Source organism: Heteronotia binoei, chromosome 11 (assembly GCF_032191835.1).
Source record: "Heteronotia binoei isolate CCM8104 ecotype False Entrance Well chromosome 11, APGP_CSIRO_Hbin_v1, whole genome shotgun sequence".
NCBI lineage: Eukaryota > Metazoa > Chordata > Lepidosauria > Squamata > Gekkonidae > Heteronotia > Heteronotia binoei.
Window position 1 is genome coordinate 60,674,407 of NC_083233.1, and position 25,310 is coordinate 60,699,716.

General features: G+C 43.9%; 1 protein-coding gene and 1 pseudogene across 1 annotated transcript in view; both read left to right on the top strand.

Moving 5' to 3' along the window:
- The window catches only part of LOC132579234 (vacuolar protein sorting-associated protein 29-like), a 138,599-nt gene that overhangs the window by 32,595 nt on the left and 80,694 nt on the right, over positions 1-25,310 (top strand). The window lies entirely within an intron of this gene.
- On the top strand, positions 10,638-11,321 carry LOC132579657 (small ribosomal subunit protein eS12-like; annotated as a pseudogene).

Consider the following 25,310-nt stretch of genomic DNA (forward strand, 5'->3'; position numbering starts at 1 on the left):
ATTACTGCCTTGCATGGGATGATAAGCTTAGCTCTTTCCACTGTGATTCATTCTCATGGGGAACTGAGACAAAAACCCTGATGCTTGTGTGGGTACAGCAACTTGGTGTGACATAAAAAGGAGGGGAGATTCAAGACTCAAATTGCTGCCTAATTGTTATGGTCACTTACTAACACAATCCCATCAATGCTTGAGTCCTTGGAGCGCCCTTAAAAGAACAATATTGTTATGGAATGTCTCTATGAATCAGCCATTTATGGAATAAGAAATAGCTGTTTGCCCCAAATAGACGTCATTAAAATTTTCTTTTCATTGTCTATTGAGAGGGAATCTGTACATACTATCACTGCATGAATGCTATTCACTTTCCCTCTCCTCTGGAAAGTTTTACACCTTATTTATGTGTGTTGGAGTAAATTGCTGTCAGGTCGCAACTGTCCTATAGTGACACCATCAGATTTCCTCTGATCAAGCAGAGGTGGTTGGCCTTTGCCTTCCTCTGCAAAGCCTCCCTTGGTGGACTCCCATCCAAGTATCAACTCAGTTTAGCTCCGAAAGAGTTGAGGAGATTGGTTACACTACTCCATCTCCATTCCACATCCCTACCATATTCATAAAGGTAAAGGTAGTCCTCTGTGCAAGCACCAGTTGTTTCCGACTCTGGGGTGACATTGCTTTCACAACGTTTTCATGGCAGACTTTTTACGGGGTGGTTTGCCATTGCCTTCCCCAGTCATCTACACTCCCCCCCCCCCCCAGCAATCTGGGTACTCATTTTACCGACCTTGGAAGGATGAAAGGCTGAGTCGACCTGTGGAGCTTAAAAAGATTTCCTTGAGGTATCAGTCCTGCAGCATAAACATCTGATTACTGGGAATTTGTGGGGAGGAAAAACACAGCAGAGGAGAGGTTTTTATAATGCAAATGGGCACTTGGGGGATTTCCTTGTTTTTTTATGTTCATGTCATAAAGCATTTGAACTGTGAAGCATGTAATTTTTTTGTTACGGAAGCAGGCTATCCTTCATGTGCTCTGTAACTGATTCCTTGGGGCCCTGATTGAAACTAGTGAGCATGGTTGTAGCATGGGCTTGGAACTGGGAGACTCAGGTTCCCAATATTACTGCCCTATGAAGTTCAGTGAGTGACTTTGGGATGGTCACTCTCACTCTCAGCTCAGCCTGCCCCACAGGGTTGTTGAGAAGACAAAATAGAAGAGGGGAGGACTCTGCATGCCAATTACTTCATGTTACCTGCCCTGAGTCTATTCATGGAAAGGGTGGGTTAGAATTGAAAAAAAAATACCTTAGAGGAAGATTAGGACAAATGTCTGATAGGAAAGGAGAGGAAAGAAGAAGAGTTTGGATTTATATCCCACCCTTCACTTTGAATTTCAGAGTTGCAGAGTGGCTTACAATCTCCTTTCCCTTCCTCCCCTACAACAGACACTCTGTGAGGTGGATGAGGCTAAGAGAGCTCTCACAGAAGCTGCCCTTTCAAAGACAGCTCTGCGAGAGTCATGCCTGACCCAAGGCCATTCCAGCAGCTGCAAGTGTAGTGGTGGGGAATCAAACCTGGTTCTCCCAGATAAGAGTCCATACACTTAACCATTATACCAAACTGTGTTACTTATTTACTGATTTATTTGCCATCAAGTCAAGTTGAAAAACACTGGGCTAGACCAAGCTATCAAATCATTCTGTAGAATGGAAATTTCTCTCTTAAAGCGATTCCTTGTCCTGGGGATTCTTTTTGGGTGGAACAATACGATTCAGATATTAGAATAAGCAACCAAACATCTATAGGCACCTAAGTAGAATCTACCCTATTGAAGCAACTTGCTCTATTTATACCCCCCCCCCCCTTTTCCTTTAGATGTTAGGAATTTACTCCTTGAGCGTTTGCCTGTTATAATTTACAGAATAAGTATTTTCTCTGCATCATAGATAGTTCCAAATGGGCAGCCATGTTGGTCTGAAGTAGTTGAACAAAGCAGGAGTCAAGTAACACCTTTAAGACCAACCAAGTTTTATTTCGAACATAAGCTTTCATGCGCTCTCTAAGCACACTCCATCAGATGAGGGGATCAGGTATTGTGGCAATACCTGATCCCCTCATCCAATGAAGTGTGCTTAGAGAGCACATGAAAGCTTATGTTCGAAATAAAACTTGGTTGGTCTTAAAGGTGATACTTGACTCCTGCTTTGTTTTTCTACATAATGGCAATGATGGTCTCCAATGAGAAGGCTAGCACCAGCCCCTTCCATTGCAGATAAGTTGCTTTAAGAAACCATTTGGGAGAAAGTGATCTTTCTGATGTGGGATGAGTGACTGACTGTGTTGTCAGGGCACCTCAGAAAGAAGTGCTCTCCTTTTAGCTCTATGGCTGCAGTGGGGGGGGGGGGGGCGGAGACAACCATGGCTTTTCTCACCTGCTTTCACTCCTCGTTAGGTGAGGTCTAATCAGACCACAGTAAAGCATGATCCAGACATTACAGTTCTGTTGATAGAGCTCAAAATCACATTTGCTTTTTTAGCTACTGCATCACACTGCTGATTCATGTTCAGCGTATGGTCCACTAAGACGCCTAGATCCTTTTTATTTATTTATTTATTTATTTATTAATTTCATTTATATCCCGCCCTCCCCCACCTTGGCAGGCTCAGGGCGGCTAACAGCAATCCATAAAAACACACCATAATAAATAAAACATTAGAATTACATTATAGAACAATAAAACATTAAAACATTAAATTAAAAACCAGTCTAGTTTGCACATACTACTGCCAAGAAAAGTTTTCCCCAACCTATAATGATGCATTGGATGTTTCCTACTTAAATGCAGAACTTTCCATTTAGCTCTGTCAAATTAATTTTATTTTAGGCCAGTTTTCCAGCCTGTATCCAGTCTCTGTCTTCTACTACATTTGCTACTAGGTTTGCCAAGTCCCCTGCGGCCTCTGGCAGAGGACTGGTTTCGTGTGCATAGTGCACTCGGTGTGATGACATCACTCACAAGTGATGACATTGTGCCAGAGACGTCGTGTGCTGGCCGCTCTAGGAGCTTTCAGGAAAACTCTTATCATTTCCCCAGAAGCTCTAGCAATTTGGGAGGGAAAACTCTATGGTACAATAGGCAGGTTGGGAGCCTCCAGGGTGGGGGATACCCCACCCGGTCTGGGAGCTTGGAAGCCCTATTTGCTGCCCTCCCAATTTAGTATCATCTGCAAATTTAATAAGCATTCCCTCTGTTCCTTCACTCAAATAATTTATGAAGATATTAAACAAAACAGGTCCCAGCACAGATCCCCAAGACACTCCTCTTGCCACTCCTCTCCAAGAGGATGAGGAACCATTAACATTTGGGTCCCCACTGGAGAGGATAGCGAAGTGTCAATTGCTTTGTAAACAATCAAGATTGTCATTGAAAACTTCAAAATAGCAGTAAAACTAACATCAATAAGTGTAACTGGGATGATCTGGGTGCAAATCTGCAATCTTCTGTAAAGCTCAATGCCTGACCTGGGGTCTGTCAGAAACTCTCAGCCTGGCCTGCCTTGCGAGGTTGTTGGAAGGACAAAGTGGAAGAAGGAAAAGCTGTGACTCAGAACCTACGGATGCATTCCATGCATGGCTCTCTCCGGCTGCAGTGGATGCTGTCCTCTGGGGCAGAGTGTGCTTCCTCTGCTGCTAGCATTGCTCTTGTGCCAGGACCCAGAGAAAACTATTGATCTCTTGCAGGCAGAAGTGCAAGTGGTAGAGAAAGCCTGCTTCACAACACAGGCTGTCCTCCTCGGCAGCCACACGGAAGGGCAGGCAGGATGTGTGCATGGGATTCAAGCCCGTGTTCCTTTGAAGACAAGTGGGATAAAAGTGCAATTGATAGATGGAAAAGAAAACTAGTAAGGACACTGAAAAGCAGTCCATTTGACAGGAGGACAATGGGTGACAATGTTTTCTCAAAGCTGCAGAGTCTTTTGAGCAAAAATTCTACTTTGTGAGCTTCTGGGATTAAAGTTGTGAGCTACTGCATAAATTAGTGTGCTCTGGGGACATTTCTTCTGAGCTAAGACAAAAATGTGTGAGCTGGAAGCTAAAAATCGGTGAGCTAGCTCACGCTAACTCAGCTTACAGGGAACACTGGTGACAACCAATGCACAAAATGGCTCCATACCTTTTGTGGATTCTGGGGGTGGAGAAAAGAATCTCAGCCTCCCTCTGACTGTAAAACTGAGGAAGCTCTGAGTCAGGAAAGGCTACAAGATTTTGGACGGTGTCTAATGACATGGTCAGGGTTTATATCTTCAATGAATTTGTGGACTAGGTTTTAGATCTTTTTACCTGCCGGTTATAAGTTAGCATAATTGAGCTGTATTAGGTGTGTGTTTGTGGTCACAAAAATAAACAGCAAATCCTCTTCTGGCACTTACAAATCACATCCACCACATTTCCTGTCTTGATGCACACAAAACATAAGGGAAGATGTGCCACTGAGTCCCAACTGACTCATCGCAACCCTGTGAAGTCCCATCTTTTGGGGTTTTCAAGGCAAGACAGGAGCAGAGGCGGCTTGCCATTGCATCCCTCTGTGCAGCAGCCGCCATCTTTCTTGGTGGTCTTTCATTCAAATACTGTCCCTGCTTAGCTTTTGAGCTCTTAGCTTTTTGAGCTCGACCATTGGGACTGCCACACCCAAGACCTACCTGTGTGCATTCTGTTCTATATATTGGGAAAATAGTATGGTTACATGCTCCCCAATTCCTCATGCAGAAATGGGCTGCAGAACCTTGGCTTGGTTTTCTAGAGAGATGAAAGCACTGATCACTCTTCTCCCATGGGTTATTTGCCCTGGAGTCAATACTGTTGGCAAACAGGTTTTTTTTTAAATCCCCCTTTCCCCAAATCTGTGCACCTCTAGGGTTTCCCACAGCTTTTCTCCCATCATTCCCAAACCTGCTCTTGACTTTTGCAGCAAAGCCTGGGTTGCAGCTCTGTGGGTGGGGAATTTTAGATTTTGAGGCTGCTTCTTTGCTATCTCTGATTCAAAGTGCCTTTTCCTTCTCCGATGGACCCCTGTCCTCTTTGACCTCCCATGACTAGTTGAAACCACATTTAGCCAAGACCCCATCTCTAAACAATTAGCCTCCAGAGGGTCACAGGCGTCCAAGCTGAAGATGATGCTGACTATTATTGCAGTGTATGGGATGGTAGCTCACATCACAGTGGTATTCTCTCATGGAAAACGGAAACAAAAACCTCAGCTGATTCTCACAGGATTAGGCATCTGCTGATGAACTGATGTCAGGTGGCAAAGCAGATGAGAAAGGAAAGCAAACACAATGGGCTTTTTCAATGCATTTATAAAGCACCACCAATGCTGTTTCCCTTCTTCCATTCAGAGAAGTACATTGTGTCACACGGTGGTATATCTTCATTTTAGATCTGCTAATGAGGTACAAGGAATATAGTGAAGGGGGGGATTGCATGGTAGATCCAGGGTTTCCAGTTGTGCAGATAGGATCTCACTAAACAAATACCCAATGGACACATATAGTCAGGGGGACAGAGTTTGATCACCAAAAAAAGTATGTTGGAGATGATGGAACTTTGAAGGACCAAAGTCATATTGGATGGGGGCTGCAGTAAGGAGGGGGAATTGGGTGAGCTGCAATGAAAAAGCTGGCTGGGAACAATTTAGTGGCTGAAGTCCCACGTCATTTCAGGGGTCAAGGTTAGAGAACCTGGTGTCTCTGACCATTACAGAGGCCCTGTCAGAAGATGAAACTGATTAGGATTGCATTCTGTGGACAGCCAGATGGAGAAGAGGAATAAGCCCTCTCTAGTTTTCTTCACTCTTTGTGTTAACAGAGCTGAATTGCACATATTGGCCATAATTTCTAGGATAGTGAATGATTCAATGGAACCTTCATGTTCAGAGGTAATGTACCTGTGACTAGCAGAACATAAGATAACATAAGAGACCATGCTGGATCAGGCCAGTGGCTCATCCAGTTCAACACTCTGTCATACAGTGGCCAATAAACCAGGTGCCACAGGAGGTCCACCACTTGAAGCCCTGTCACTGTTGCCCCTCCCAAAGCACCAAGAATACAGAACATAATTTGTCCCAGACAATCTTCCATCTATACCCTGTGGTTCCATCTATACCTTGGGGCTAATAGCCACTGATGGACTCCTGCTCCATATGTTTATCCAATCCCCTCTTGAAGCCATCTATGTTTGTAGCTGTCTCCATCTCCTGTGGAAATGAATTCCATGCGTTAATTGCTCTTTGGGTGAAGAAGTACTTCCTTTTATCCGTTCTAACCCAACTGCTCAGCAATTTCATTGAGTGTCCAGAAGTTCTTGTATTGTGAGAGGGGGAGAAAAGTACATCTTTCTCTACCTTCTCTATCCCATGCATATCTTATAAACCTCTATCATGTCACTCCTCAATCATCATTTCTCCAAGCTAAAGAGCCCCACCTTTAACCTTTCTTCATAGGGAAAGTTCTCCAACCATTTAATCATTTTAGTTTCCTTTCTCTGCACAGTAGCTGGGGGCAAAAGCAGAAGGAAGCTTTGCTCTGTTTGTAGGCCTTCTCAGCTCAGCTGTTTGGTCACCGTGGGATCCTGGAGGAATTAAACTATTGATTTGACCCAGCAGGGCTTTTATCTCCCACTTGCTGCTAATGTGGTGCCACTACCCCCTCCCGTGACATGCAATAGATATGGATACGATACAGCTGGCCACTTTACCACACACTGTTCCTCAGATAAACAGGATGACATACATGACTAAGTTATCCCTGGGGTGAGAGAACTTGCCCATGGCTGTTCCTATTCTGTCCCACTTGTGCCTGTTCAGGTCTGCTTTTGAATGACATGGAATGTTCTTCCTGCAGACCCACTGGGGCTTGCCTCATTCTCACTTAGGTCCTTTCCCCCAAAAAAGTGTTCAGTAATCAGGAAGGAGCTGAATTGTGCAGTGTTGACAGAAGAGTACAAGATGAATGAATGTGCAGAGAAAAGATAATATATACAGAATCCAATATTTAAAATTGGTGAAAAGGGGACAACCTTGACAATGCTTATCTCCAGGCCATGACAGGTCACTTATTATTATTAATTTGGAAGGTGCCTCAAGATGGGACTGGCCTCAACATACCCTGAGGTGGGGCAGCTGCTGGGACCCAGGCCACTGACTGTACGCCTCCCCTGCTGCCCACTTTCCCTCCCCCCACCAGCTCCCAGTAGCAGCATCAGGACACAGGCATGTGGATGGTGCACGAGTGCATTGTGGAAGAGGGATTGTGAGGGGCTGGGGAAAGCAGGCACAGGCATGTGGGTCAGTGGGTGCAAAAGGAAGCCTGGGGGCTTGTGGTAGGCAAAGAAGAGGAAGAAGATCCTGGGTCTTCTCTGCCCAGCCCCCCCCCCCCAGATCTTGAAGTGGCCCTCCCCCAGGAATCCTTTCTATTGCTTCAGAAGATGGCCATGTCACCCTTCTGCAACTAGATCTGATGAGGAAAATGCATGGCAGCCACGGGGAAGGGGACGCTAGCCACTGTCACATTGGGCACATGTGTTTGTGTGAGACAGTGAGGGCCTCTACACACGCTTATACAGTCAAGGGAGATCAGAATCACACCTGCAAGCCCCTGCTCTGCCCCTGCTTCCTACACATACTTGGCACTGTTTTAGCAAGAGTGTACAGACTGTTCTCATTTATGCACCTTGAAACCAGCCTGCATGCTTTCTGCTTCACTTCCTGCTGTTTTGTCCTTGGGGAAAGGATCTTTATTCTTCAGAGACCTTGAAGCTATGCTGAAAGAAGAGAAAGAAAATGCTTAACAACCAGCATGTAGCTAAAAGAGGCATGTATAACTCTTGTCGCAAGGTGGCAGCATTGGATTTTTTATCTTGGAAGGGAACTCTGGTCACTAAAAGCATGATGTCCTTGTCCCCAAAGAGCATTTGGTTGTCCTAGTCTTTAAATGAAGCTCCTGAGGCTCTAACTGTAGAACTGCAGGCAAAAATTTAATAGGAAAACATCCTCTGTCTTTATGTCTTCCATGCCAGAAGAAGCACCGTCTCTTGAATTTGTACTTGCCTTTGAGGATGTAGGAGCTATGCCCAAAAAATAAGGTGGCAAGCCTTATGGAAAGAAAATTGTAAGACAAGAAAAACATTCTGCACATGTTCAGAGGCACTTGACTACTAGCCCTAAAATCTATACTGTGGTAACAAAGAAGTTCCTCTGAACACAGCATATAAAGAAAAACTCTCCTGCATCAATATTTAACCACACATTCAGATACTTCCAAAGCACAGTGGGTCCCCTTTCTGAAATCAAACACTGTTTACCCCCTAGAACATTTCTAGAATTAATGTTAGCCTATGATGTCATATATTCCTGTCATAAACAGCCAATAGTAGCTGGCCATCTTTGCATAAAGGTAGGTGTGGGGGAGGGATTTGCTTCCCCAGGAGGTAAATTTAAGAGAACTGCTGAAGGTCATTCCCAGCGGAAAAGGGTGGGGGAATTCTCTTAATCATGATGTGGATTCCTTTGGTGTTCTTCCTGGCGACGTTTGTCTCAGGTGGGGGCACGTCAGTGATTTCTTGTTTTTAGAAGGAAACATAAAAGTTGATCCAGGTGGACAGTAACATTGCCTGTTATCTTATTGTAGGTTCCAGCTCCCAACTAGTGGTGACTCAACCACCCTCCATGGCGAAAGCTCTAGGCTCAACGGTCATGATCCCTTGCACTCTCAGCAGTGGCTACAGCGTTGGCTCAAAGAGAGTCCAATGGTTCCAGCAGAAATCAGGGGGTGCTCCACTCTTTCTATACTACTATTACAGCAGTAGTAGCCAACACAGGGGCTCAGGGATCCCAAATAGATTCACTGTCTCCCCTGACACTTCCCAGAACCTCTGGAATTTATTTATTTTTTTTTGGTAGAAAGTTTTACTTTTATTTAAAATAAGAAAAAACAATACATAGACAAAAGAAAAGAAAGGAAATATACACCAAAAAGCAACACAAAACAAATAACACATAGCCTAGTAGAAAACTAGGCCACAAACAAAATACATACATCCATCTCCCTTACCCAACCAAGCACACTGGGAGGAGGAGAGGTTTCGATAAGGTAAAAAATTTTCAGTTGTAATTTCACAATTATTTCAGCTCTACTTTGTATAGGACAGCTTTTAAACTAAGCAATAACCTTTTCATTAGACAATAATTGTATCATGTTTCAATATAATTACTCCATGTCAAATCCTTTACTTTTGACCCACTTATACACAGGGTCCCATTCCTCCTGACACTTCTGCACATTTCCGTTTCTTAGTCTTGTGGACATTAGGTCGGCCTCAGCAGTTTCTAATAATTTATTTATAAACTCTTCTCTGTTCGGGGTCTTCTCACCTTTCCAATACTTGGCATATAGTATTCTGGCAATTATGATAATGTACATTAACAGTTTCAGTTTTGTTACGGGCACTTTCTGCCTGCAAATGTTTAAAAGATATAGTTCCGGCACATGCATAATTTGTGTTTCCAAAATTTTCTGAGTCCAAATATTGATTTGCGTCCAATACTTTCTAGCTGACTTGCATTGCCACCATATATGAAATAAAGATCCTTTAACTTCTCGACATTTCCAACACTTGTTGGAATATGTAGGATAAATTTTAGCCAATCTATTAGGTGTAAGATACCACCTATATACCATCGAGCGTTGGCTCAAAGGGCGTCCACTGGTTCCAGCAGAAATCAGGGGGTGCTCCACTCTTTCTATACTATTACAGCAGTGGTAACCAAATCAGGGGCTCAGGGATCCCAGATAGATTCACTGTCTCCCCTGACACTTCCCAGAACCTCTGGAATTTAGTCATCACTGGAGTCCAAGCTGAGGACGACGCTGATTATTACTGCCTTGCATGGGATAATAAGCTTAGCTCTTTCCACTGTGATTCGTTCTCATGGGGAACTGAGACAAAAAACCTGATGCTCTTGTGGGTACAGCAACCTGGTGGGGCATGGCAGAAAATGGAAGGAGGGGGGATTCAAGACTCAAATTGCTGCCTAATTCTTATGGTCATTTACTAACACAATCCCATCAATGCTTGAACCCTTGGAGCACCCTTAAAAGAACAATAGAACAATATTGTTATGGAATGTCTTTATGAATCAGTCATTTATGGAATAAGAAATAGGTGTTTGCTCCAAATAGGCTTGCCATTAAAATTTTCTTTTCATTGTGTACCGAGAGGGAATCTGTACATACTATCGCTGCATGAACGCTATTCACTTTCCCTTTCTTCTGGAAAGCTTTACACCTTATTTATATGTGTTGGTGTAAATTGCTGTCAGGTCGCAACTGACCTACGGTGACACCATCAGATTTCCAAGACAACTGATCAAGCAGAGGTTTTTCGCCTTTGCCTTCCTCTGCTAAGGCTCCCTTGGTGGCCTCCCATTCAAGTATCAACCCAATTTAGCTTCCAAGATCTGAGGAGACTGGTCTACACTATTCAATTCCACATCCTCATGGTATTCATAGTAGAGCTTAAAAAGATTGTCTTGAGACATCAGTCCTGCAGCATTAACATCTGGTTACTGGGCATTTATGGGGAGAAAAAACAACAACCATGTCCAAGGAAGGTTGAGGTTAAATGGTGGAGGTTAAATGAATGTTGGCACTGCCTTCAAGAAGTGCTGAAGACCTCACTTATTTATAATGGTTAGGCCATGGAACTAGTGAAGCTGCCAAAGATATATGCCAAGCCCACCTCTGTGTTCTTTCATCCAACTGGGAGGTGCCCAGGTCTGTCAAACTTGTTGAAGCACTGAGCTGAACACCAGATCAACCTGATAAAAGTCAATGACAGCAAGAAACTGGGCGAGTGGGTAGGTCTCTGCAAGCCTGACAGAGAAGGAAAACCCCACAAAGTTGTGGGCAGCAGCAGAAGATATTGGATTTATATCCCACCCTATACTCTGATTTTCAGAGTCTCAGAGCGGTCACAATCTCCTTTACCTCCCCCGCCCCCGCCACAATAGGCACCCTGTGAGGTGGGTGGAGCTGAGAGAGCTCTCCCAGAAGCTGTCCTTTCAAGGACAACTCTGTGAGAGCTTTGGCTGGCCCAAGGCCATTCCAGCAGCTGCAAGTGGAGGAGTGGGGAATCAAACCCGGTTCTCCCAGATAAGAGTCTGCACTCTTAACCACCACACCAAACTGGCTCTCATTATGCGGTTGTAAAAGGCTATGGCAAAAAATCTCAGGCCAAAGTACTTCAAGTGCAAGAAATGAAGAAATAAAATATTAGGAGCCTGGAAAATAAGTGAGAGCTGTAGAACCGTGGCTGAACTGACCACATGTTATTACTCCAAGAAGTTTTCTCATCATTAGGAGATGTTGTGGACCTTCAGTGAATATCCAAATTCCTGGGAATCATCAGATGTTGCTTGTACTTCACCAAATCCCACATGTATGGAGAAAGTGGTGTTGGTGTCACAAGAATGTCCAGAGTTTCATGGTAAGGCATGGTGATTTGCATGTAGAACCTGCCAAGTTCTATTCCCAGTTTTTAAAAAAAATGGTTACTGCCTCTGCAGGGCAGAGAATGTTTGGAGACCTTGGAGAGCTTATGAAAATTGCACTAGGCTATAATGGGAGACATCAGTCATCTTTAATCCATGGACTGGCATGATGTTCAGGTGCAAGACCCTATAGAGCACTCAAATTTTGTGCTCTTTTTGGGAAGGCCTTACTGCTCTCACACCTGTGTAAGGACCAAGGTGCCTCATCTGTCTCTGCATGTGCATTGGGAGGAGCAGTAGGATGGCACAGGTAAGGCCACTTGGCAGGGGAGAGGATGCTTTTTAAAGGATTATTTGGTTAGCAGAGGACTCAAAGCACATAACACAGTAGAGCCTATCTGATTTGTGTGTGTCCTGACAAGATACAAGAATCACACAAAGAGCCTCTTTATTTTTGCAAAACTAATATGAGTCATTTATTGTAAGAAACTCCATTCTGGACAGGATAGAGATACGATTCTAATTTAGTCTAACTAGGTAGGATGGATAAAGATACTGGAACATGTCCTACCCTCATGGTGCCTAGATGGAGAAGTTTAGCATAGTGTGGAGAGAAGGTGTCAAGACCGAAAGGAAGATTCGCTGACATTAGCAATCTACACATCAAAGAGAGAGCATCAGAAAGCAGTAGAAGGGAAGGATGATCAGGTCCTGGGCCCATCTATCTCTTTGACTCTCTATAGTCCCCTTCTGAAATCTGAGACTAAGAGGCAGCACAAAAGTCTTTCACTTCCAACATTTTTAGCACAGGCAGAACTACTCCCCTTTCTGTCATATGACCCTGTTGGCGCATGGTTATGATGTCCAAGGCTTTTTTTGTAGCAGGAACTCCTTTGGATATTAGGCCACACACCCCTGATGTAGCCAATCCTCCAAGAGTTTACAGAGCTTTTAGTACAGGGCCTACTGTAAGGTCCAGGAGGATTGGCTACATCAGGGGGTGTGGCCTAATATGCAAAGGAGTTCCTGCTACAAAAAAGCCCTGGTGATGTCATGTGACTTCTTGTCATGTTGGGTTGCCAGGTCGGTGTTGGAAAATACCTGGAGATTTTGGGGATGGATCCGGGACAGGGCGGGGTATGGAGAGGGGAGAGGCCTCAGCACCATAAAATGCCAGGGAGTCCCCCCTTCAAAGCTTCCATTTTCTCCAGGGGAGCTGATCTCTGCCAGCAGGAGATCATCTGTAAAAGCAGGAGGTCTCTAGGCCCCACCTGGAGGCTGGCAACCCTATCATGTGTCCTATGTGGCTGCTTGGGGACCTAAAGGAGGGGAGGGAAGGTCCTAACTTTGGGAAGGTTGAAAAACACTCGGCTAGAGCAAGCCATCAACTGATTCTGCATAAGGGAAATTTCTGCCTTAAAACAATTCTGGGAATTCTTTTTGGATGGAACAATAGGATTCAAATATTTAGAATAAGCAATCAAACTTCTATAGGTACTTACTAGACAATTCTGCCAAAGCAGAGTCTTCCCTGCCATGCCCTATTGAGGCACTTGCCCCTATTTATTTTCCCTCTTTTCCTTTTTAGATGTTAGGTATTTACCACTTGAGCCTATGCCTATTATAATTTACAAAACAATTCTTCCCCTCGCTCCAGCAGTGATGCTCTTCAATGAGAAGGTTAGCGCCAGCCCCTTCCATTATCCATTACATATAAGGTAGCCTTAAGAAACCATTTGGAAGAAAGCAGTCTTTCTAATGTCAGGTGGACTGATTGTGTTATCAGGGCACCCCAGAAAGATGCTCGCTTACTTTCACTCTGTGGCTGCAGTGGGGGTGAGACAGCCATGGCTTCGTCCACCTGTTTTCCCTCCCCTTCCTGTCATTCAGTTTTCTGCACAACAGGCAGGAACGGGTGGATAACAGGAGTCTGGGAGGAGAATGTGGAAGAGGCAGCAGTTACCTCATCTTCCGATTCGATAATAGGTTTCAAAGTAAAAAGAGGGGTCTTGAGGCTGCAACCTGATAGACCAAGACTTCGGAAGGTTTTCTTTGTCTCCATTAGGCATAACTTAATGTTTAAAATGAGAAAATGAGTGTGCTGAAACATACTGTTGTGTATATTGTATATTCCTGTACCTCCATATTGACTTCAAAGGAAGACAATAGTGGAAATACAATGTCTCTACCCAAAAACATTACCTTAAAAATGAAACTATTGATCATAACTGTAACTTGTACTTAAAGATATGACAAACTAATCTTGTACGTAAGTGGATACTGTAACTCCTAGGACTGAGTTCTGGAACAGCTCATTCATTCTCCATTTCCATGCTTCTTGCAGTACAAAACCCCAGATCTGGGTCTAGTCATGGCTTTATAATTGATGCCTTCTTGAGAAGCACTGAAGTTCCAGAGCTCAGACCTTTTGAACAGGGTCCTGCCCCTTTCCCTCTGGTTGTTCTCTTGTCTGACCTGCACCAGGGCCTTTTCCTTAATGAGTCCCTCATTTGCATGGAAGGGGTGCACTCTCTTGACCTCAAGACTTTAAGAGTGAATAGGAGGGTGCCAGGTAGAGATCCTGTTGTTTGGCTCATCATTTTTCACAGCCCTGCTTCTTCTTACAATTCTGACCTATACTGGTAAGAACAATTCCTATGATGATTTTTTTACAAAATGTAGGAGACCCAGAAGTACATCAGACCCTTAACTGCTGGCTGAGTCAGTGTTTGACATTGCCACTTTGTGAAATTAATGAAACACCCTGTGCTTTGTTTCAGGCTCAAGTTTCCAGCAACTGCAGTCCCTGAAGCCTTTGGAAACTATTTCTCTTGGGGGGACCACCACTCTGTCTTGCAGATTTAGCAGTGGCTCTATTTCTGATGGCAATTATTCTCGTTGGGTCCAGCAGAGCCCAGGGACAGCTCCAAGAACTATTATACAGAGCACCAGCAGTAGACCATCGGGCATCCCAGACCGTTTCAGTGGGTCAAGGACTGAGAGCGTGATGTCCCTGACAATCACAGGGGTCCTGGTGGAAGATGAAGCTGATTATTACTGTGGACTGGGAGTGGGTGACACAGTGGTTCATTCAGATGGGGAAGTGAAGCAAAACCCCTAAATATTTTCTTCACTTTTAGTTGTGCTTTAAAAGAAGCTGAACCACTTATATTATCTTTATTCCCCATGAGCTTCAGCTTCAGCATCTGACCTTCCAGTGAACAGTCTGGGTTGATTGATTTGATCTTCTTGCAGTCCAAGGGACTCTCAAGATTCTTCTCCAGCACCACAGCTCAAAAGCATCTATTCTTTTGTGCTCAGCCTTCCTTATGGTCCAGCTCTCACAGCAATACATTACTACTGGGAAGTGGGAATGCCATCGCTTTGACTATACGGACTTTTGTTGGCAGGGTGATGTCTCTACTTTTTATTATACTGCCCAGGTATAATATGATATTAATAATAGTTTTATTTTGCAATTTCTGCCTCACTCTCTGAAGAACAGCCTCTTTGCCCCTCAGTCAGGAGGGGGCAGGTAATGGGAGGATGAGAAACAAAGGTGGATGAAGTCAGCTATCTCATTTCCCAATCCAGTAACAGATTTCAAAGTAAAACAGGAATCTCCAGGTCAAGTCTTGACAATTTGCTTTGCTTTGAACCTGTGAGGCAGGATTCAGTGTCTGAAATGAGAGATCTAGGATGAAGTTGGGGAGATGTTTGACATCCTGAAAGGTTATCGCTTCACCTTTACATGGCTAGATGTGGTTATGGAGGTGTGAGATAAGAGAAAAACTCCTTGGCCATGTGTACAGAGGAATGTATTACAGATTTAAGTATTTCTTTGCGGCCATATTTATTTGAAAGAAAGGTGGTCCTGGATGTAAGATGATCCCTCAGTCCCATAAATGTTATACACAATTTTGTTTTTACTACTGGACATAACTGTAACTTGTTTCAAATTTAAGATGACCTCCTCTTTTTTTTTGACGGCACACCTGAAAAAAAACCTCCTTTTGCATGTGAGTAAACACTGTAATCCCTAGGACTGGAAACACATTCCTGGCCTGAGTTCTGGAGCTCTCACTCAATGTTTCTCCCATCCCCTAACCTGGGTTTAGAGACTTTGTAATTGATGGTGTCTTGACTACCACTGAAGTCTCAGAGTTCAGAGACAAGACCTTTTGACCAATTTGGTCCAGTGCCTTTCCCACTGGGTGTTCTATAACCTGACATAGCCCAGGAAACAATAGAGCCAGTTTGGTGTAGTGATTAAGTGCATGGACTCTTATCTGGGAGAACCAGGTTTGATTCCCCACTCCTCCACTTGCACCTGCTGGAATGGCTTTGAGTCAGCCATAGCTCTCTCAGGAGTTGTCCTTGAAAGAGCCCTCTCAGCCCCATCCACCTCACAGGGTGTCTGTTGTGGGGCGGGGGAGAAGATATAGGAGACTGTAAGCCGCTCTGAGTCTCTGATTCAGAGAGAAGGGTGGGGTATAAATCTGCAGTCTACTTCTTTAATGAGCCCCTCATTTGCATGGAAGGGATGTTTTCTTGACCCTGCGAGTTTAAGAGGGAATGGGAGGATGTCAATCAGAGTCCCCCTGGACTGGTTCATCAGTTTTCACTACAATGGCTCAGAATCTGCTTCTCCTTACAATCCTTGCCTGTATTGGTAAGAATAACTGCTTTGATAAATGGAATCAAACATACAACACACAAGCTGGAAGTACTTCATACTCTTGCCAGTGGTGTTTTGTGAAAGTAATGATGCACCCTATTCTTTTTTCAGGTTCAAGTTTCCAGCAATTGCAGTCCCTGAAGCCTTCGGAGACTGTGTCTGTGGGAGGGACCGTCACCCTGTCTTGCAGATTTAGCAGTGGGACCCTCTCTGATGGCAATTATCCTTGTTGGGTCCAACAGAGACTGGGGCAAGTTCCACGGGGTATTATTTATCACACCAGCACCAGACTACCTGGTATCCCAGACCGTCTCAGTGGGTCGAGGTCTGGGAACACAATGTCCCTGACAATCAAGGGAGCCCTGGTGGAAGATGAAGCTGATTACTACTGTATTGTGTGGATTGGGAGTGGCTGGCACAGCTACTCATTTAGATAGGGAAATGAGACAAAAACCCTCCACTGTTTCCTTTCCTTGTGTATGAATAGAAGCTGAACTGCTAATATTAGCCTCTGTTTCCCATGAGACTTCAAATTCAGGTTGCAAAACAGTTTGGTCCAGTGACTATTGAGAGAAATATTAGAAAAGACACCCAAATTCCAATTTTTCATCGGAATTTTGAGTGCAGAATTTTACCTTGGAAAATATGACTATATTAGACCTTTTGGGACTTCTTCAGTGTTCTGATTTGCGCAGGCAACTGATCTGAAATGTCTTAAACTGTCATCACCAACAATTTTGCATGTTATTTGCCAAATGCTCACCTACTTGGTAGGATTATTGACATAGTAGCATAGTTACTGTTATTCATCACTTATTAAATAATGTTGAATATCAACTGTAAAATGTCATGGTCCCAAATAAAATGGCATCCATGTCAAACACAGGTCAGATATTGAAAGAAAACTCTTGCACTGTCAGACTCTGGAAAGCTTTACTGTTATGATATGATGCTTCATTACTATGATGTGATGCTGTGTTCAAGCTGCTGTGAGCTGCTTGACCTAACCGACTCCATTTTCTAACATTTGTTACTAACCCCAAATAGAAACCTTGCATATCAAAGCTATTACTAACCCTGCTGTGAGTTCCTGTCCTTGGTACTAACAAATGCAACAGTCCTTTGAACAGTCCTTTGAACAGAAGCTGTTCCTGTGAGAAAGGGAACCACAGTGAGATAAGAAAGACCTAACTTGTGAAATGTATCACCATATTGTGGGAATGTAGTCTTGTTTAGAAAAAGCCTTTGATGTACTCCTAGTTAAAATGTACTTTGATGTACTCCTAGTTAAAATGCCTATGCTCCAAAGGGAGGGCATCAGTTCCAATGTATCTCTGCTCAGAACTTTTGGATTATCGAAATAAAGCCTTAACATTGTAACCAATGGAAGTCTGCTTACTTTGAAATTCCATCGTCTGACATGCACTCTCCATGTGTTCTCAGCAGCATGGAAGTTTACAGTCCTGGTGAACGTCCTAACCTTATTGTCAAAGTGCTGAACACTCATTCAGTGACAAAGCCAGCCTAATTCTCAACATGAAAGCTTTTCTTCTTCTTGCATGGTGAGATGAGATGGTGGTTTATACCCCTTCCCCATGAATTCTGTTTTGAAAATGTTCTTGTGGTCAAATAATGATGATAATAATAGTTTTATTTTGCTATATCTGTCTCATTCTCAGTGTTCTCCCCAGTTATTAACCAGCATTCCCCCCCTTTCTCAGATACTTTATAAGATTGTCAAGTGAAGGAGGCGATGCATACTCTACCAACTGAGTTCCCTTTGGGAGATTCTGTGGTACGGTACTTATGAAGTCATATTTCAGTAGTCCACAAGGGGCACTGTTGCCTCACAAGTGTTGTCATTCTCCCCCTCCCCTTTGAAAGCAGCAGAAGGCTTACTGTGAAATGCAAGTTATTCTAGGAGGGTTGGGGGCATGAGTCCAAGCACAGGACTGGCCCTGCCACTAGGCAACCTAGGTGATTGTCTAGGGTGTCAGCCTTCTGGGGGTGCTGAATTGGGCACCCTCCATGTGACTCAGTGGCATTATCAGTGCGGTGTGTGTGTGTGTGTGTGCCAGGTTAGCTTTGCCTAGGATGCCAGACAATCTAGGGCTGATCCTGCCCAAGTACCAACTCAGGACTCCAAAAGACTCCAGATTCTGAGGGCTGTCAACTCTGGCTTGGGAAATTCCTGGAGTTTAGGGGGTTGAAAAGGGCAAGGTTTGAGGAGGAGAAGGAGACTGGCAAGCCATGATACCCTAGAGTTCACCCACCAATGCAGCCACTTTCTTCATAGAATCATAGAGTTGGAAGGGACCTCCAGAGTCATCTAGTCCAACCCCCTGCACAATGCAGGAAACTCACAAATTACCTCCCCCCCTTCATTGTGCAATTCCAGGAGATCTCCACGCCTCACCTGGAAACTGGTAACCCCACCACCTGTCTGCAGCTGGATCCGGTGAGAGTAAAATGCCTGATAGCTGTGAGGAAAGCAACTGTAGCCACTGTCAAGTTGAGCATGTGTGTCTGTGTGGGAGAGTAAAGGACTGTGTGCATGCTTATACTGTCATATCTCAGTAGTCCACAAGAGGCACCGTTGCCTCACAAGTGTTGTCATTCTCCCCCTCCCCTTTGAAAGCAGCAGACGGCTTACTGTGAAATGCAAGTTATTCTTGGAGGGTTATTCTAATATGGGATATCAGGATCATGCTTGCAAGCACCTGCTGTAGCCCTGCTTCCTGCATGTGCTTGTCCAAATTTCAGCAAGAGCACACCAACAGTTCTCATTCACACACTTTGAAACCAGCACACATTCTTTCTGCTCCACCTGCTGCTGTTTCCTCTCATGGGAAATGGTATTTTTACTTGAAGATAGGCTGAAAATAGTAAAACAAACAAACCTTGCCTAGTAAAACAAACAGTATGCAGTTAACAGAAGAAGAGGCATATAACTTTTGCCACAAGATGGCCGCTTTGTATTCTTGCTATCTGAGTGAAACTGGTTCCCAAACCAGGCTCCCCTTTTCTTTGGTAAGGTTCCTGAGGTTTTAACTTAACAACACCAGGCAGAAATTTGATAGGAAAATAACCTCCTTCACTATATTTCCCATGCCTGAAGAATAATTGTCTGCTCAATCTGTATTTGTCTTGTAGTGGTTCAAAGATGTAGGAACTCAGGGCAAAAGAAAGGTGGCAAGTCTTGTGGGAATAAAGGTGTAGCTTGGAAGATGGAAAGACATTCTGCACATGTTCAGAAGCACTTGACTACTGGCCTTAAGATCTATAACTCTGTGATAAAGAAGTGCCTCTGAACACGGCATGCACAGAATACCTGTCCAGCACCGATAACTAGCTACACATTTTCATGCATCCAAAGATGTTTTTCAGGAAGACTTTGGATCATAGTGCCTCATCTTTCTGTAATTAAACACTGCTTACCTACAGACTGTAATTAAACACTGCTTACCTACAGACTGTTTTGCTGATATTATGAGAAGACAACACTCATCAAAAACCCCCAATATTGCTAGGAGAAGTTGAAGAGAGCAGAAAAAAGGGACTGACCCAGTCAGAGAATCCATGCCCCTCAATCTTTAAAACCGGAGCAAAGTAGTTAACGATAGGATGTTTTGGAGGTCATTAATTCATAGGGTCACTGTAGGTCAGAAATGACTTGATGGCACTTAACACACATACCTGGAGGGGAAAAACTCTAGTCTTGCAAGTGAATAAATACTGTCACCCCTATGGCTGAAAACACATTCCTGGGTGGACTTCTGGACAGCTCTCATTCTATTTCAATGGCTTTCTCACTTTCTATTCCCTATTCTGGCTGCAATGGCCTCATAACTGATGCCATCTTACTAGTGCTGAAGTCCCAGAGCTTGGAGACAAGGCCTTTTGACCAAGTGGATACATTTATTGGTTGATCTCTAGCATGACCTGTGCCTGGGAACAATAGTTAATGAGCCCCTCATTTGCATGGAGGGGATGCTCTCTTGACCTCAGGGATTTAAGAAACAATGGGAGGATGTCAATCAAAGATCTTCCTGACTGGCCCATCAGTTTCCACTGCAATGGCTCAGATCCTGCTTCTCCTTACAATCCTGGTCTTTATTGGTAAGAACAATTCCTTTGATGAATGAAATAAAATATTCTTGTAGGAAACAGAGTATTTCATAGTTTTAATGGATAGCTGTGCTTATGTTTGACATTGGTGCCTTGTGCAATTGACAAATAATCACCCTATGCTATTTTCAGGCTTAAGTTCCCAGCAACTGCAGCCCCTGAAGCCATCGGAAACTGTGTCTCTAGGGGGGACTGTCACCCTGTCTTGCAGATTTAGCAGCGGAGCTCTCTCTGCTGTCAATTATCCTCATTGGGTCCAACAGAGCCCGGGGAAAGCTCTACGAGGTATTATACATGACACCAGCAGCAGTCCACCTGGGATCCCAGACCGTTTCAGTGGCTCAAGGTCTGGGAACACAATGTCCCTGACAATCACGGGGGCCCTGGGAGAAGATGAAGCTGATTATTACTGTACTGTGTGGACTGGGAGTGCACAGCACAGCCATTCATTCAGATGAAGAAGTGAGACAAAACCCCTCCACTGTTTCATTCACTTTCCTTGTGCATGAATAGAAACTGAATGGCTAATATTAGCCTCTGTTCCCCATGAGACCTCAAGTTCAGGCTACGAGATAGAGCCAGTGGATATTCAGATAAATTTTAGAAAAGCCATCCCAAGTTATTTTTTCACTGGAATTTTGAATGTGAAATTTTGGCTGTGATCACATGCACTAAATAATGTGCTTTCAATCCACTTTCCAAACAGATTTTGCCAGTTCACACAGAAAAATCCAGTTGGATTGAAAGTGGATTGAAAGTGCATCATTTAGTGTGTGTGAGATCACAGCCTTTATCTTAGATTTAAAACATGAGTATATCCAACCTGTTGGAATCCCTTAGTTGTTTCAATTTCTACAGGTATCTTTTCTGAAATGTCTTAAACGGTCACCTGTCAGCACCAAACACCTTCACGCACCATCCAATGCACATGCATTTTATAGGATTATTGATAGTGTTACTACATGTTACCTGTCAAATAATGTTGAATACCTACCTACCTGTGACTTGCCAACGGCCAAAATAAAATATCATCCATGTCCAGCGTGGATCAGATGTTTAAAGAAAACTGGATCTTTGGTTTTGAGCAGCATGAAATATAATAAGAGGCAGTGCCATAAGGTGTAGTCTTTCTTTAGGGACAGAGCCTGTAGATTCTTATGGGATCTTGGAAATGCCTGTTTTTTATCCACAGCTAGTGCAGAGCACAAGTAGAAGGAAGTAGGTCTCTCTTCACCACTACATCAAGCTGACTACATGCACTCTCCACTTGCGTACATAGCTATTGCATTTTTTTAAAAGAAAGATTTCCCCATGATGGCAAAGATACTTCCTAATGAGAAGGCTAGCACTGTTACCTTCCATTCTCTGTTTTGGATGGCCATGTACAAACCACTGGAAGAAAGCCACCATTCTATTGAGGGACAGGGCAGATAGGATTGCCAAAAGTGACCCGAGAAGAATCTCTTTCCCTTAAGGACTGTGGTTGTGGGGGGAGACAGCTACAGCTTCTCTTGTCTGTTTTCCGTCCCCATCTACCATTCAGCCCTCTGCACAGCATGCAGGAAGCGGTGGGTAATAAGAATATAAGAAAAGAAGGTGGGAGAAGTCAGAGTTATCTTGTCTCATCCCAAGCTATTAACAGATTTCAAAGTAAAGTGAAGAGGCGTGGCGATCTGGCAGGCCAAGACGCTGGACTTGCTAGTGCTTTGAACCCTTTAGGGAATGCTTAATGTCTAAAATGACAGTTCCAGGGGTGAAGTCGGGGAGATGTTTGACATCCTGAAAAGTCGTCACTAAACACTTAAATGTGTTGGTTATGTAGATGTGGTAGGAGGAGGAGCCACTTTGCACATGTGTAGGAGTACATTCTTGTGGGTTAGAGAGCTGAATATTCCCATACTGTCATATTCACTTGAAAGGAAGATGTATGTAAGTTGACCCCTCTAAAACATGTTACATGCAAAACATTTTTTAGTACCATACATAACTGTCACTTGTATGGAAATTTAAGACAACCACCTCTTTATTGATGGCACACTTGGAAAAAAAAACCCTAGTCTTGCATGTGAGTAAACACCATAACCCCTCAGATTGAGACACATTCCTGGGCTGAGTTCTGGACAGCTCTCACTCCATTTGAGTGCTTCTGCCTCTCCAACCCCTGATCTGGGTCCAATGTCTTGGTAACTGATACCATCTTGGCTAGCTCTGAAGTCCCAGAGTTCAGAGACAGAACCATTTGACTAATCAGGTACAGCCCTTTGTCACTGGTTGTTCCTTCCCCTAACCTGTGCCAGGGAACAGTCTTGAATGAAACCTCATTTGCATGAAGGGGGTGATCTCTTGACCTTGGGGGTTTAAGAGAGAATAGGAGGATGCCAGTCAGAGATCCCCTTGATGGCCTCATCAATTTTCACTGCAATGGCTCAAAGTCTGCTTCTTCTTACCATCCTGTTTTGTATTGGTAAGAACAATTCATGTGGAGAATGAAATAAAACATACTTGAAGGGCACCTAGAAGTCCTTCATATTCTTAATTGCTAGCTGTGCCAATGTTTGACATTGCTGCCTGTTGAAATTAATGCATCTTCCTTTGCTTTCTTCCAGGCCCAAGTTTCCAGCAGCAACTACAGTCCCTGAAGCCTTCAGAAACTGTGTCTCTAGGGGGGACTGTCACTCTGTCCTGCAGACTTAGCAGTGGAACCATCTCTGATGGCAATTATCCCTGGTGGTTCCAACAGAGCCTAGGGGGAGCTCTACGATGTATTATATATGCCACCAGCGGCAGACCACCTAGCATCCCAGACCGTTTCAGTGGCTCGAGGTCTGGGAACACGATGTCCCTGACCATCTCAGGGGTCTTGGCAGAAGATGAAGCTGATTATTACTGTTCTGCTTGGACTGGGAGTGCTAGACACAGCCACGTATTCAGATAGGGAAGTGAGACAAAAACCCTCCATGAACAGTAGCTGAACTGGTTTATATTAGCTTTTGTTCCTCACATGTTCAGGCTGAGACACAGGGAGTGCTGCAGTTATGGATAGTGAATATTCAGAGAAATATTAGAAAAGCCACCCAGAATTCTAATTTTTCACTAGAGTTTTGAATGTGAAATTTTATCTTGGCATTGAAAATATGAGTACTGTAGACCTATTGGGACCTCTTCATTGTTTCAATTTCCACAGGCATCCAATTTGAAATATTTTAAACTGTCACTTGTAAGCGCCAAATACCTTTGCATGTCATCTGACAGATGTTCATGTACTTCTCAGCTAACTGACATACCGGTTATAAATTCTAGTCAAACAGTGCTACTTGCCACGTATCAGATAATGTTGACTGTCAACTCTGAGCTGTCATAGTCCAAAATAAAATATCATCCCTCTCAAATGCTGGCTAAATATTGAAAGAAAACTGTTGGATTCTCCATGTGATCCTGAGCAGTATAGAAGTTTAGGGGTAGTGCCATACTCCAGGGGTGGCCAACAGTAGCTCTCCAGATGTTTTTTGCCTACAACTCCCATCAGCCCCAGCCATTGGCCATGCTGGCTGGGGCTGATAGGAGTTGTAGGCAAAAAAATCTGGAGAGCTACCGTTGGCCACCCATACTCCTTACTGACAGAGTCATGAAAATTCACAAAGAGTTTTCGTAATGGCTATTTTCAGGGGCAGCTACAGCAGAGCACAAATGGAGGGAAGCAGGTGCTCCTTTGGCATACCCCAGCAGAAGGATGACCTATTAAGGAGAGCATCCACAGCTCCTGATGAACTTCATAACCTTTTTGTGAAATAACTGAACACTCCTTTAGTGCTAAAGCCAGCCCAGTCCTCAACATGAAGGCTCTTCTCCAACTCGCATGGTGAGATGAGATGCCAGTTAATTCCCTGCCCATTAATTCTGTTTTGAAAAAGTTCTTGTGGCTGAATAATGATAATAGCGGTTTTGTGGAATTTGTCTCATTTTCAGTATTCTCCCCAGTCATCAGCCTGCATTTGTCCCTTTTCTTATTTATTTATTGGATTTATAGCCCATCCTCCCCACAAGCAGCCTCAGGATAGGTCAACGGATTAAAATATAGACCTATTATAAATCCATACACCAATAGAAATTCATACAGAGTTAAAATTCCTAAAAACAACAACAAATGGCAGAAAAATTCAGTGCTGGGCATATGCTGACAAGGATAAAGACTCAGCAGATGGCATGGCAATTCACCCGGGCAGTATAGGCAGGGGAGGCCCAAAGTATTTAGATGTCTGCTGCCTCAACCAAAGGCCTGGTGGAACAGCTCCATTTTACAGGCCCCATGGAATTGCATTAAGGAGGAGATGATATTGGATTTATATCCCACCCTCCACTCCGAATCTCAGAGTCTGAGAGCGGTTCACAATCTCCTTTATCTTCCTCCCGCACAACAGACACCCTGTGAGATGGGTGGGGCTGAGAGGGCTCTCATAGCGGCTGCCCTTTCAAGGACAACCTGTGCCAGAGCTATGACTGACCAAGGCCATTCCAGCAGGTACAAGTGGACAAATGGGGAATCAAACCCGGTTCTCCCAGATTAGAGTCCGCACACTTAACCACTACACCAAACTGGCTCCCAGGAGGATGTGTGTTTATTCGGTACCTTACCACTGAGTTCTGTCTGCCGGTTCTGGGATACATATGATGTCTTACCTTAGTAGTCCATTGGGGGCACTGTTACCTAATTAATTTACATTATTATTGAACCCTTAAATGTGATGGCTTGTTAAGGCTATGTAGATGTGGTATGAGAGAAGACCACTTTGCACATGAGGGATGACCACTTTGCCACCCTGAGCCTGCTTTGGCAGGGAGGGCGGGATATAAATCTAATAAATAAATAAATGTACAGAAGCTCACTCTTGTGTGTTAGAGATTTCAATATTCCTATTCTTCCGTATTTACTTGAAAGGAAGGTAATCCTGAATG